Source organism: Danio rerio, chromosome 6 (assembly GCF_052040795.2).
Source record: "Danio rerio strain M-AB ecotype USA chromosome 6, GRCz13ab, whole genome shotgun sequence".
NCBI classification, from domain to species: Eukaryota; Metazoa; Chordata; class Actinopteri; order Cypriniformes; family Danionidae; genus Danio; species Danio rerio.
The window spans coordinates 36616654-36630290 of NC_141026.1; the positions used below are offsets into that span (position 1 = coordinate 36616654).

Genomic DNA, 13637 nt, shown 5'->3' on the forward strand with positions numbered 1-13637 from the left:
ACTCAAGTTGCCGTGGTGACAGAATATTGAACTTGTTTAAATGTAAACAACACTTGATCAGCAGTAAGTCAATCAGAGCAGTAGAAGAGCTCATCTCTATTGATTCTCTATTACACTTGTGTCTTATTTACAGTATATATATGTGAATATAGTGTAAATTAAATATAATCTGTAATACCGAAACATGAACACTGAGTTAAATTTGAATAAAAGATAAGCTAGTAGATAAGGGTAAGCAGATATCGTAATAATTATTATTTTCTTTGTCATAACTGGGTCTAGAACCCACAACAATATAAAAAACTTAAATAAACATAACATATTGTCCTCGTTTATTTATTTATTTCAATATTTACTTTATTTTTGTAATTAATTTTTATAATTTTTGTTGCAATCTAGTATTATTTAACTAAATTCCGGATACTTTTTTGTTGGATTATATATTTGCATTATTTTATTTTACTATTAGACTGTATCAAATTAAATTAGACTGTAAAAATTTACTTTTTGAAAAAATGTGGAAACTGACAATTAAATATTGACTCAACAAATGACAAAAAAAAAATAAATCCAGTGTATTCATTTTAGTCTGTGATCTGAAGACAAAATTAAAAATATTCACCAAACATTAATTTGTGCTCTGCCAATTTATCAAACAGAAGAGAAATATTTGTGTTTGGCGAACTAACCTTGCAGCAAAAAAAAAAAAAAAAAAAAAAAGCGCGTGTGCGCATGCGCGTGAGAGTCGTTGGTTGAAGCAGATTCAAATTCCAGCGCAGCAATGGCTGATGTCCGACGAAACGCCACATTCAGACGAATTTTCCTTCAATAAAGATATGGTGAGTAGTTAATTCTGTGTTTTGTAAGTTGTGTTTAAGTTTAACCAAGTGCAAGTCTCAGAAATTTCGACATAAAAACGAACAGCACGGTGCAGCCTCCAACATAACTTTGATTTTGTAAATGCATACATTTCTCTATAATATTACCTGTCAACCCTCACGTTTTTATCGGGATTCTCCCGTAGTTTACACTTCTATCCCGCTATAATACGTTAAGGTATTTTCCAGTGTTTTCCCTTATTTTCTATGAAAGTGACAAACATGATCTTCCCACCCTTACCGCCAAACCAGCAGGGGCGCCTGCTCCTCTTGCTCAAATGTAAATCTGTTCAATGCTTTCTTTTTGTTTAGGCTTAAAACATTTTGAAAAAATTATAAATATGGCACGATTCACTTCCTTACTATTACAGGCACTTTTGGCACTGCAATCCTCAATACAGTCAGTTGATGTAGCGGTGCGTGATCTGTGAGACGCTCCACATAGATATAAGGTGCGTTCGACATAAAGCGCAGGCGGGGGCGGAGTTGAAAACAGGGCCGTCAAGACGGACAGCTGGACACTTCGGGACTCAAAGTTGCTGCAGTCATGATGACAGATCACATGGCGTCATAATATATATATATATATATATATATATATATATATATATATATATATATATATATATATATATATATATATATAACAACAAAACATTTACAATCAAAACAGAATACAGTCTCTACAAACTATAGTTCCTTTTTAAACAATAAGGGAGAATTATGAATAAAATAAATAACAAATGCATGAGAGAAATAAGAGGAAATGAGAGGTTAACATAAACATAAAAACGAACAGGTCTATTAACTACAAAGCAATAAGCATAAATTGTAGGAGTAAAAAGCAAAACAAGGTGTTTTGATTTGGTCTTAATAAATGAGATTATTTTGGATAATGAATGCATTTTCAAAAAAGCATTTTAATCCAAAAAGATTGTGTTGAAAAGAACAAAAGGTAAAATAAGTGAGCTATGTGGAAGTTTCCCAGAAAGAGCAGGTAGTCTATAAACTGCTGGACAGAAAATAAAATATATATTTATATTATGATTATACAACCATTTTATAATCATTTAATAAAATAGTTATTTAATTTAATTTGTTAAGAGAGCTTTAGGGTGGCAGGATCAATGATGATTATTATTTTATTTCAAGTCTGTAAGACTTATTTGAGTTCATATTTAGGTTATTCACTAAAACATACACTAAAATATATCATTTAAATCATTCATGGAGATGAATGCAGTAAATAGTCTGTATAAAAAAGTTAAAAATAAACCTGTGCAAACAAACTAACCTTTATAACCAGATTATTTAACAAAAGATGATTACTGCAGTAAAATATTTGTAGTCTTTTAATAAGCAAGATGTGTGCAAGATAGAGAGGGTGTGGAAAGTGATTTGTTTGTTTTGAAACTTTTGAATCAGAATTTGTCCAATTATAAACCCGAAATACACGTGTTTGTTGTCAAGTGGTGAACTCGGCCAATCGTGTAATATCGGTGTCGTCATCAGAGCTCCTGCAGTCGCTCTTCAGGAGCTGCACGGTCTGAGGCTGTTTCTAAATATGCGTTCTTCAGCGGTCTTGCGTCCTTGTGTTTTCGTGCAACGTCATCATCAGCTGCCTAAGTTCAGTTCCAATACTCTGGACCGCATGTACGGAGGACGCGTGAAACTTCCCGAATGTGATCTTGATATCGAGGACGCACTGATGCAGACTTGAGCACCAAACTCGCTCTGGAAGTCCCAGAAGTCATTGCGACTGGATGTGGGAAGTGCAGCTTTTTTTTTAGATTTATTATTAAAGTTCAGAGATATCACTTATTTACCTCAGGAGTTTCCCTAAATGAAACGGTGAAAGTAAACATCAACATGAATATCTTAATAAAGGAATAAACACATTAAGGGTGTTTGTTTGCTGAAATTCGTATTAAAATCTGTTTTATTTATATTGTACAACATATATTTATAATGTTTTTATGCAAAGTATATATTTTGAAAAGGGGAAAAACAATAAATCGTTGTATGAGTGCTGTAATGTTTAAATAATTTCCATTTAAAACGCGTGAAGGTCATGTGAGCATCAGGAAGAACGCAGCATCTCAGTTCTCAAAGGAATCGTTCTCTGCCCTAGCGGTCTCCTGAGTTTGTTCTTCCAAGGACACCTGGCAAGACTGGTCTCCACAAGAACGCAAGTCCGTTCTCTGCGTTCTTGCAATTGAGAAACAGCCTGAGTCTGCCGTCTGATCTCGGAGCGCTGTCGCGGTACTTTGATGCCACATGTGACAGTCACGTGCCGTCGGTGCAGCATCAATCCGGACAAGATTTCTAACCAGCATGCACCACTTTAAGACAGATTTCGATCGATCTGCGCAGCGCTGCATGAAGTCGAATGCACCTATATACTCTAGATGTCGCATACGGACCCTGAGCATGCGTAAATATCACCTCCACATTTGTCCAGTGCTCCCAGGACAAATGTCATTCAACCGCACTGGTCAAGACAGTGTGCCCATCTGAAGATGCTGGACTCGACACTAGCGCTGTGTAGTAATGATCAAACAAATAAAACGAAGCCCAAAGCTAGCCTATCACATTTCATAGGTAAGATTTTGTTTTTTGCGTTTTTATATGTTATGAACTTTTGTGCTTAACAAGTAATCTTATTGATGATAATACAGTCACTGCATTCACTATAAGGCAAAGGAGCACCAACTCGCACTAAATACCAGGCGTATACTAGTTTTGTTGAATAAAATAAGCAAACAAAGTTATGAAATATGACAAGTTGCTGCGGTGCCAGAAACTTGTATTATTGTCGGCTATGGGAACTAGTCGTTCATATTGACAAACAAACTGCTCCCTCCGTCAGTAGAAGTGAAAGCAGGAGAAGGGATGTGTTTCAGGACTGGGATTAGATCAAATTAAACAGGGAGGGAGAATAGTACATTTCCATGCACACAAACACATGCTCTTCATCAGCAATGCCCGTGCGGTCACATCCATCAATGTGGAAAAATTATGTAAAATTATAATTTTCGTAATTAAAAAAAAATAAAAAATGCATATTGACAACCGGGAAAACTCCCGATCATAGATATATGTCTATAATGTGTATATTTCTGGCTCTGGATGGCCACAGTCCTGCACTGCACCTTGGTCCCGCATACATTTTAAAGGAGCGCTACCCTATACTAAAATGGCGGCTTTGTTGACACATTGCTTCTAATAGACTACAGCATGGTAGGCGACATCTAATGTATATATCTATGGACGCTTCTAAGTGATAAATAGACGCTGTTTCCCAAACGGATTCTGTACACGCGATTTGAAGCTCAGTAAAAATGGACAATTTGAGTTTTGGGTGCTTGTTTGAACAGAAATATACACATATGTACATGTTGATCTTGATAGGTTTTTTTAAATGAGCATAAATAGTTAGGAAATCAATCAAATGCTTTCATTATAGATCTGTGCATTTATAAAGCCTGTTAAGTTATTTAACGTAATCAACCGAAAAATCTACATCCCAATGTTGACAAATATGGCAGTATGTACCACTAGAAGCCTTTCTAGCCGTAAAAGAACATTTAAAGGGTCACGAAACACCAAAACACATTTTTTGAGCTGTTGACAGTCGTATATGTGTCCCACACTGCTAAAAACACTATTAAGACACCTATATTTCACTAAAAAGTGTAAATTGGTTGTTTTTGCATTATTTCAAGCAAATTCGTACTTCCGGTTTGAAACGAATTTTTGAAGCTGCGTCACGGTCATGACATAATAGCGTGTATTCCAGCGTGCAGACTGGGTGTCTGTGCCAGAGTGAGTCTTATTGCGTCTTACAGTGTGATGCATTAATGCATGAGTAAGGCTTGGTTCAAACCAATCAGCGCGCTCTATTGTGCAACTTCATTAATATTCATTACTATCACCGTGTTTTCAGGACAGAGACGCCACGTTGTGTTGGCAAAACAAGCGTGAAGTGTTGCTTTTATAGTTTGCTGCAGTTAAGTTTCGTTTTCATTTTCTCTCTGTGAGAGCTCAGAGTCACGTGTGGATTAACAGTGTACGCGACGCGCGACAATAATTTACGTGTCTAAGGAGGATTATTGTTTACCTGAGAGCTGTTCTCATCTGCAAACGCTGAGATCTGGATTCGTTTGTAGTATTCTCTTCATAAAGATGCAGCTCTAGTTGCTGGTGATTGTCCTGTCTCTACAGATTTGGTAAGTGAGCGACCAGTGCTCTTTGTTTATTCAGTTTGTTCGTATCTAACAAACTATTGCACAGAGTGTAAACACGTTAGCACCACAACCAAACTTTAACCTCGTGTAGGGTTTTTACCGCATTTAGTGACCGCAATAACACGCGCTGCTTTCTGACACTACCTGTCGTGTGCATCTAAGTTTCTGGGAAATGCTGATGTTTTTTTTTCTCTCATTCGCCGTGCGGTATCAAACACTGCATGAAAATACACGCTTAGAGCAGCTCCTCGAATCAAATATCTCGTTTGTCGCGAGGGACATGAATGAATTCCCTGAATGAAAGAGCCAAACTGCAGTTAAAGTCCAACATTTAATAATTTGGCAAATAATTCGATTACAGATGTCCATGTAGGTTAAAAACCATCACTTTCTCCTGTGTGTGTGTGTGTGTGTGTGTGTGTGTGTGTGTGTGTGTGTGTGTGTATTTTGACTCTGAAACTCGCGCGTGCCCAAATAGACACTCCCACACCATCCCACTTTTCTTCCTCCGACACTCCCCCCTAAACAGAGCTGGACACGCCCACTTTTCTGACTTTTTCCAAAGTAGAGGTGTGAAAACACCCTGCTGAAACGAGGGGGTTTCATGGCCCTTTAAATAGACAACTTCATTTCAGAAGGTACGTTTTTTTCTGGAAGAGCAGATTTAACTGTAATATAAGCAATCTGAAAGTTATTCTGTAAATTAAACTACATATTTAAGATGTTTAAGGATATCTAATAAAAGCTCCACTGTATGTCGCATTTTCTCTAGCCACATGCTGTTGACAGCAAAATGATAATTAAGGTGCTGTATAAAAATCGCGAGAAATGCATCAAATTATAGGCTGCTGATTTTGATTAAATCATTTTTGAAGGTCAAATTTACAATTGATGTAATGATTTGAGTAACCAATAACATGTGCTAGGTGGAGTATTTATAATTTGGTCAACTAAAAATGTAACATGTTGCTTTTTAACATCATTTAGAGAGAAAAGTTCTTTATTAAATAGATTACCAGAGTAACATGTTACCAATATTACAAACATGATAACAAATGTATTTGTCATTATTAATGTTCAGGGGTGCGTAGTGTGTAGCGCTGTCACCTTAATAGCAAGAAGGTTGCTGGTTAAGATAAGTTGGCGTTTCATTCCGCTGTGGCGACCCCTGATTAATAAAGGGTCTAAGCTGAAAAGAAAATGAATTTATTAATTATTAATGTTCGATAGTTTAACTAAAGGCGATGCAGTGGTGCAGTAGGTAGTGCTGTCACCTTACAGCAAGAAGGCTGCTGGTTCGATCCTCGGCTCAGTTGGCGTTTTTGTGTGGAGTTTGCATGTTCTCCCTGCATTCGCGTGGGTTTCCTCCGGGTGCTCCGGTTTCCCCCACAGTCCAAAGACATGCGATACAGGTGAATTGGGTTGGTTAAATTGTCTGTAGTGTACGAGTGTGTGTGTGAATGTGTGTGTGGATGTTTCCCAGTGATGGGTTGCGGCTGGAAGGGCATCCGCTGTGTAAAATGTGCTGGATAAATTCATTCTGCTGTGGCGACCCCGGATTAATAAAAGGACTAAGCCGAAAAGAAAATGTATGAATTTAACTAAAAATATTTTGATAAATTGTTACTGATGGTTGATGATGTGGTATTTGATATATCTATAGATATACTACAGATGAGGTTAATTGCTCTTTATATGTTTTGTTCTATTTAGGCACATCTCAGGCATCACCTCCATCTTCACCGCTGTAATACAGTGAGGGCTCCTTCTCTGTTTTGAGCACAGTGGCGTAGCGGACGGGCCCGCAGGGCACGCACTGCGGGGGGGGGCCCCGCGTGATTAGGGGGCCCCACGTCGTCGCGATTTTTAATAATTGAAAATCCAGGAACCGCAATAATCAAACTCTTGGGAACAACTGTGGTCGGAACCAAAGTTTACAGGTCTGTGTTCTCTGAACTTCGCTCAAGTGGTGGACTACTTCATTCTGATTGCTTGCCACCGAACCGCGTCATAGCCAATGAAGACGCCCCACTGTTTCTCGCCGCTGGTTCTCGTTAAAAAATGAATGACTTCTGGCTACTTTGACGCTCTCGCCACTTTCGGTTTGTGATCGCTCCTCAGTTTGTGAAGGATTCCCCGCGTTGTCACGCCACTCCGCCTCCTTTCCCCGCTCCTCAATTTGTGACATAGATATATACACTAGATATCGCATAGGGACCTTGAGCATGCGTCTCTAGTGCCGCCACATTGGTACAGTGCTCCCAGGACAAATGTCATTCAACCGCACTAGTCAAGACAGTGTTATTACGTGAAGATGCTGGACTTAAGCGCTGTCTACGAGTGTAGTAACGAGCAAACAAAGAAAACAAAGCACAAAGGCAGAACATTTCATAGGATTAAGTTTTTTTTACGTTTTTGTATGTTTTGAAATTTGTGCTAAACAGGTCATGTTATTGATAATAATAGCTATAGTCACTTACTGCATTCACCATAAGGCAAAGTAGCACCAACTCGCACTAAACACTCGGTTTATGCTAGTTTTGTTGAATAAATCAGCAAACAATGCAAAAGAAATATGACAAAGAGATGCTGCGCTGCCAGAAACTTGTATTATTGTTGGCTAGCGAAAGAGTCGTTCATAACGGAGATTCATTCACAAACTAATCGCTCCCATTTCCCATGTGTTTCAGCACATGATTAGATCAAATTTAACAGGGAGAGTGAATAGTACATTTCCATACACACAAACACAAGCTTTTTGTCAGGAATGCCTGTGCGATAAGTGATCCATCAATGTAGAAAAGTGATGTCAAATAAAAATTTTCATATTAAAAAAATAAAAACGCATACTAACATCCAGGAAAACTCCCGATCACAGATATATGTGTATATGTGTATATCTATGTGTATTGTGGATTAAAACAAGGCATTATACTGTTTTACACTGGTCAAATGTACCTGTATAAATAATACTTTTTTCACACTCTGAATGTGGTCAAATGAAGACAGACTTAGAAAACCTTTTGACCCCATTTATTAGTTGCTTGTTGTTCATTTTTGATTAGATTGACAAAAATGCATTATAAAATCAGGTTTGATCCAGTCCTTGATAATGCTCATTTTGGCTGCTCAAATGTGGAGAAAATTGTTTCATCATGGGAATGTAGGGTAATGGTCAGATTTTTTATGGTCTAAAAATAAATCTACACAGAATATTCTCATGTATACGCAGGCTTAGCAATGTTTACACTTTTTGATCTCAACGGATTTCAGTTTTTGGCAGTCAGTGTAGGCCTGCATTTTAGAGCAAATCATAGGTTGGGATTAGGGGCTGGATGATAAACCCACACGTGGAAAGTTTATCCAGCCTGGATAAACTATCAGCCTGATGGCATTTAAGTCTTGCTGTTGAATGTGAAATATCTATGCTACAGATCAGAATAAATTTTTCTAAAGTAATGTAATATTCATTGTTCAATATTTCAAAGATTGTCATTTGTGTATACTATGCATTGTGTATATGTATACATTGTGTATACTATGCTTGCTAGCAGAACAGTGTTTTGCAAAATAACCAAGATTATTTATTTTATGGAAAGATTAAAAGTCTCCTAAACTCGCGAACATGCACATTAAAGAGGACATAGAACCACTAGAATAAAACATGTCATTTTCTAGTTAGAAAACTTTATAGTACTTTAAAATGCTACAATTCTGAACGAAAAACTGTATTATACCTAGCACGTTTTTAGTTGTGTAGCAAGCAAAACTTGTCTCACTCTCTAACACTACTGTATAGGAGTAATAAGTGACTGCTTAGTGATTGGCCGACGGGCTGCAGGAATTACACTTATTACTAAGCCATGTTTACATGCTGTTTCAGACTGAATATTCAAAGTAGCAATATAGGGAGCGCATCACAGGTTGTCAAAGATTAACCAATGTGAATATATAACCAACTTTACCTTAGTAAAGTGGGCTAGGTGGAATAGCTCTATTTACTTATGTTTTGTTGTTAAACTAAATAAAAATCTACATTATCAATGCTGTAAACTAAAGGTACCTTATGAAATTGAAAATCGTCGCATCAATCGTTCTCCGAAAGATTTCAGTGGCTGAACAACACTTCCCTGCATACATACAACCCTTTCGTAAACAAACGCAACACAATTGGCTTTGTGTGACTTAAAGAGTTTTAAAACAGAACATTACCTGCCTAAAAAAAATACTTCAGCCATGGTGTCATAATTCCTCCAGCGTGCAAAAGTAACTCCAGTATTCATACAGGATTTTAAAAAGTTTTAATTCCGCATTTGTTCAAATCTACATTTGCTGACAGAGTTCGGGCTACTTTATGGGAATTATCGGCCCGACAATATTTATATGGATTAACTTTTTTAGTTTTATGCCTCACACGGGACATAAAAATACATATAAATACATTTACATAATTTACTTTAATCATTAGTAGTGGATTTTGAAGAGACTTTCAACAAGCAAGACAAAAATTTTCTGAAGATAATCACATACTGCACCTTTACGATCAGGCCTCTGGGCTGCCATTTAGTTATTTCAACCTGTTCACGTTTAAGGAACTGCTTTACCCATTTTGCTGTGTGATGGGAGTCATTGTCCCGCCTGACAATACTGGAGGATTTGGCAAAGACTGCAGCTAAGCTTCAGCTAAACATTTGCATTTATTCTGTCGTAAAACTCTATACTGTAGGCAACCTTGATGAAACCAAGAGGACAACCTCTAGAAAACATACCCTAAACCATGGCCCTTCTTCCTTCACTTTTGACTTTGGACTTCATTGATCACTTTGGGTACAGTGTTTTCTCAGTTTGATGATGAACATAATATTCCCATTTGCTTTCATCAGTCAAGTAAACTTTGGACCAGTTCTCTGTCCACACAACATGCTTCTCAGCTTAGTCTAGTCCAGTTTTTTCAGTACAAATTCTCCTAAACTTTGAGACACTATATTTTAAAATATCTGCAACTGGTGAGCAATTTAACTAAAAAGATACTTTAGTTTATCCTATTCTCTCATGCATGTTTTTTCATTGATGATCAGATTGTTGTGGGACACTATTGAGTTAATGACATTGTAGAGATGCAATATTTTATTTACTGTATATTCTAATATTCTATCCTAGGGCTGAAATCCCTTCATCAACCTGCTGTCAAAGGATTTCAATCACTTTAGAATGGCTCTCCATCTTTAAAGGTCAGTGAAAACAGTAAAGTTGTTGTCTTAAATAGAATTTTGCCAAATAAATAGTTTTTATAAAGCAAGAGTTGCTGAAATTTTTATTTCAGTTTGTTGATGTACCTCCAACAAAAAGGATTATTGAGTATAGTTTGGAGCTTTCTTTTGTGTATTATTCACTCATAGCAAACTAACGGTAAGACATCAAAATGACATCAACAGAGACAGACTGCCACTCCAAACATGCAAGCAAATAGCCAGACTTTGATTAAAGATTACGAAAACATTTTTTTTTTTCAGTATAACTTGCACTAAATAGCTGTTCATCCAAAGAACAACAATGTGTGCTAGCAAAATAAACAATATCAATTTGGATTTCACAGAGGAATCTGTTAGTGTTTTGTAATTTAGATGAGATTTCATTTTTAAATCTCATTTATGTCTTTTATTCTGTGTTTCAGAATATATATGTAACTCATTAAAATGCTTTAAAAATCATCTTTTACTCATGTTTGATTAACTTAGATTATGACTAATCAGTGATCTTGACATTTAGTAAATTGTTGGTTGCTCTCTATTTTTGATCCCTGCATTATATTTCCTTTGTCAGCTTTCTGAACTACTCTAATGTGTGAATCCATTCATGTAGCACATGCAGTTATTATTGCACTCTCTATTATGTGACACTCACACCTAAACCATTGAAAACAATTCCACCCTGTCAGTAGATTCTCTCCATTCCCTCCTCAGGTCTTGCTCTTTTGCTTCTCGCTCGGGTTTCTGTTGATAATTCATGTGCAGGCTATAATTTCAGCTCTGCAGGACCACTGCTTTCCTCTCACCGTTATCTGAGGCACTTGACTTGGCTGTTTTCCCACTGAAATCTGAAGCCTGCATGTCCTCTTGTAACAGCAAGCCATAATTAAATGTCAAATCCAAACAATCTCTGAGCTTAGGGTTTATTCATACAGAGAACAATGTGAGGATGTGATATGCTGAGGAGATTATAAAGTTTCTTTACATTTACTGTACATCTGCCTTTAATGCTCTGCCAGCTGTTAAATCAAATCTCTACTGTATGTATTTGATTTTTCCTTTTTTAAAGAGAGAGAGCATTTATGATTCATCTATTAAATCTAATGTGCAGCTTTGGTGCAGCTAGTGAAATGATTTATGACATTTTAATAAGCTGTCCTTCTACATTTGGAGGAATGAGAACTTCATTGTCTTTAGCCATCATTACCTGCTTTGTATCTTCTCTGCTAAGCTGTTTGTTTAATCTTTGTTCTTGATGATTCTGAGTGTGTTATCATCCATTCATTTAGCAGTTAATGAATGAAACAGCACATATCTAATATTTTTACTAAAATGTTACCATAGAGAATTCCATTGTAGTCAGATTTGCATGTAAAATAGCTTTCTATTTAAATTTCAAATTGTAATTTATAGTAAGTAATGTGCACTCAAAAAAATTTTTTTTGAGTGCATGGGGTTGGGGCCGGGGGGGTTTTCCAACTACCAGTGTGCAGCATCCACTTGGCCAGCCACATGACAACTGCGCCAGTGCACTTACCACACACCAGCTATGGGTGAAGTGGGGAGATAGTGATAGAGCCAACTCAGTGACTGAGATGATTGGGAGGCCTTGATGGGAAAGGGCCGATAGAGGGAATTTGGCCAGGACACTGGTTAAATGTCTCATTTGAAAGATGATGCTCACTGAACAGTGTAGTGTCCCCTTCACTTTACTGAGGCATCAGGACTCACATAGACTGCAGGTTGAGCAACTCTGCTGGCCTCACTCACACCACTTCCAACAGCAAACTAGTTTTCCCATGTGGTCTTCCATCCAGGTACTGACCAGGCTCAGCCCTGCTTAGCTTCAGTGATTAACTGGTCTTGGGCTGCAGGATGGTGCAGCCATATCAAATCCTGAATATTGAGAAGCATTTGCTCCATTATTTAGTGTCACAAGATCCTTCAGAAATCATTGTAATATTTTTATCTGGTGCTCAATTTAAATTACAATTTTGTATTGTTATTATTTGTAATGAAAACAGTTGGGTTGTTATTTTTTCTTTTTTTGGAAAACTGATCTATTTTCCCTTACTAAATCTGAAATAAAAGTCTTTTCTAAAACTTGAATTGGCTTTACTGTCATTTCAATCAATGTAATGCATATTTGCTAAATGTTCAACATTTAATTGTTATCTCATAAATGTGGATTGATATAGTGTAAAAAAAATGTTTAACACTTATAAATGTAACAAATATAACTGGAAAAGATTTTCATAAGACACTACAGTTGTATTTTTTTTTGTTCTTTAAAATTCCACATTGACCTGCTGTTTCTTTGTAATTATTTGTAAAGTTAAATTAATTCTGCACCTTTGTTAGGCAGTGTTTGTATTTTCCTGACTAACAACTGGGGATTTAATTACAGTGATGTTTCTCTTTAATAATTGATTTGTTAACTGCATACACATGAACGTTTAAATTCAAGAAATTTAAGAAAGTGTAATTTTTGCAAATAAATGTAATCATATTTTCTCTTAGAAAACCGATCCTTAATTTATTTCCAGCTTAACATTAGATTTTGAAGATTTCCAGATATTTAAAAGTGCACCTCAGACACTAGCAATGTTTTCATAATTAATTTCATGGTTAATGTTGATATTGCATATATTGTGTGTGTGTGTGTATTCATCTCATAAGAGGACAATTAATTTTATTAAAATTAATTTATATTAATTTTTGTTAAATGACTTCAGAATTTTCTTGATTGAGTTACGAAACATCAAACATTAAAACACGTTTATTGCATGTTAATTAATACACTATGACATCCACAATACTTGCTTTTCAAATTATTTAGTTATAATATGATTGTCTCATTTAAAACCTGGAAGTTAAATCAAGAGTAAACTTGTATGAACTGAAAGCTGGTGTAGTAACAGTGTGTTCACATGTTAAAAATAGTGATTGCCGAGAGGATGAAGGGTCAAAAAACGTGGGTGAAACTCACTTGCAAGTTGTTGTTTTTTATGTGCAAACAGTGCTTTGTATGTATGCAGTGAAACATGAGTGTGCAGTGGAGCATGAGTGGTAAAATAAATCATTCCCCTATGATGTGGCATTTATTTGCAGATAAGTCTGATGGTTGTCGCCTGTGACAGAAAGGTAATCAGCTACTTGGTGATACAAAGAGACAGTGTCGAGGCTCCTGGGGACATATAGACGAACAAATCTCATGAAGAAAATGCAAAGCATGACAAAATCCATGAGGTAAGCATCACAAA

The 13637-nt window shown here is 36.5% G+C and overlaps 2 long non-coding RNA genes across 7 annotated transcripts in view; one reads left to right on the top strand and one right to left on the bottom strand.

The window, feature by feature from the left end:
• The window catches only part of LOC137490673 (uncharacterized), a 202150-nt gene that overhangs the window by 122455 nt on the left and 66058 nt on the right, over positions 1 to 13637 (bottom strand). The window lies entirely within an intron of this gene.
• Positions 733 to 13637, top strand: part of LOC147836417 (uncharacterized) — a 36552-nt gene continuing 23647 nt past the window's right edge. For 4 of the 6 annotated variants that reach the window (XR_015493848.1, XR_015493849.1, XR_015493847.1 and 1 more), the window contains exons 1-3: positions 733 to 839; positions 10286 to 10356; positions 13486 to 13623. This is a non-coding gene — a long non-coding RNA (uncharacterized LOC147836417). Of the gene's footprint in view, positions 840 to 9851; positions 9953 to 10285; positions 10357 to 13485; positions 13624 to 13637 lie in introns of all 6 variants that reach the window. The other 2 variants (XR_015493852.1, XR_015493851.1) reach the window with 1 other exon arrangement.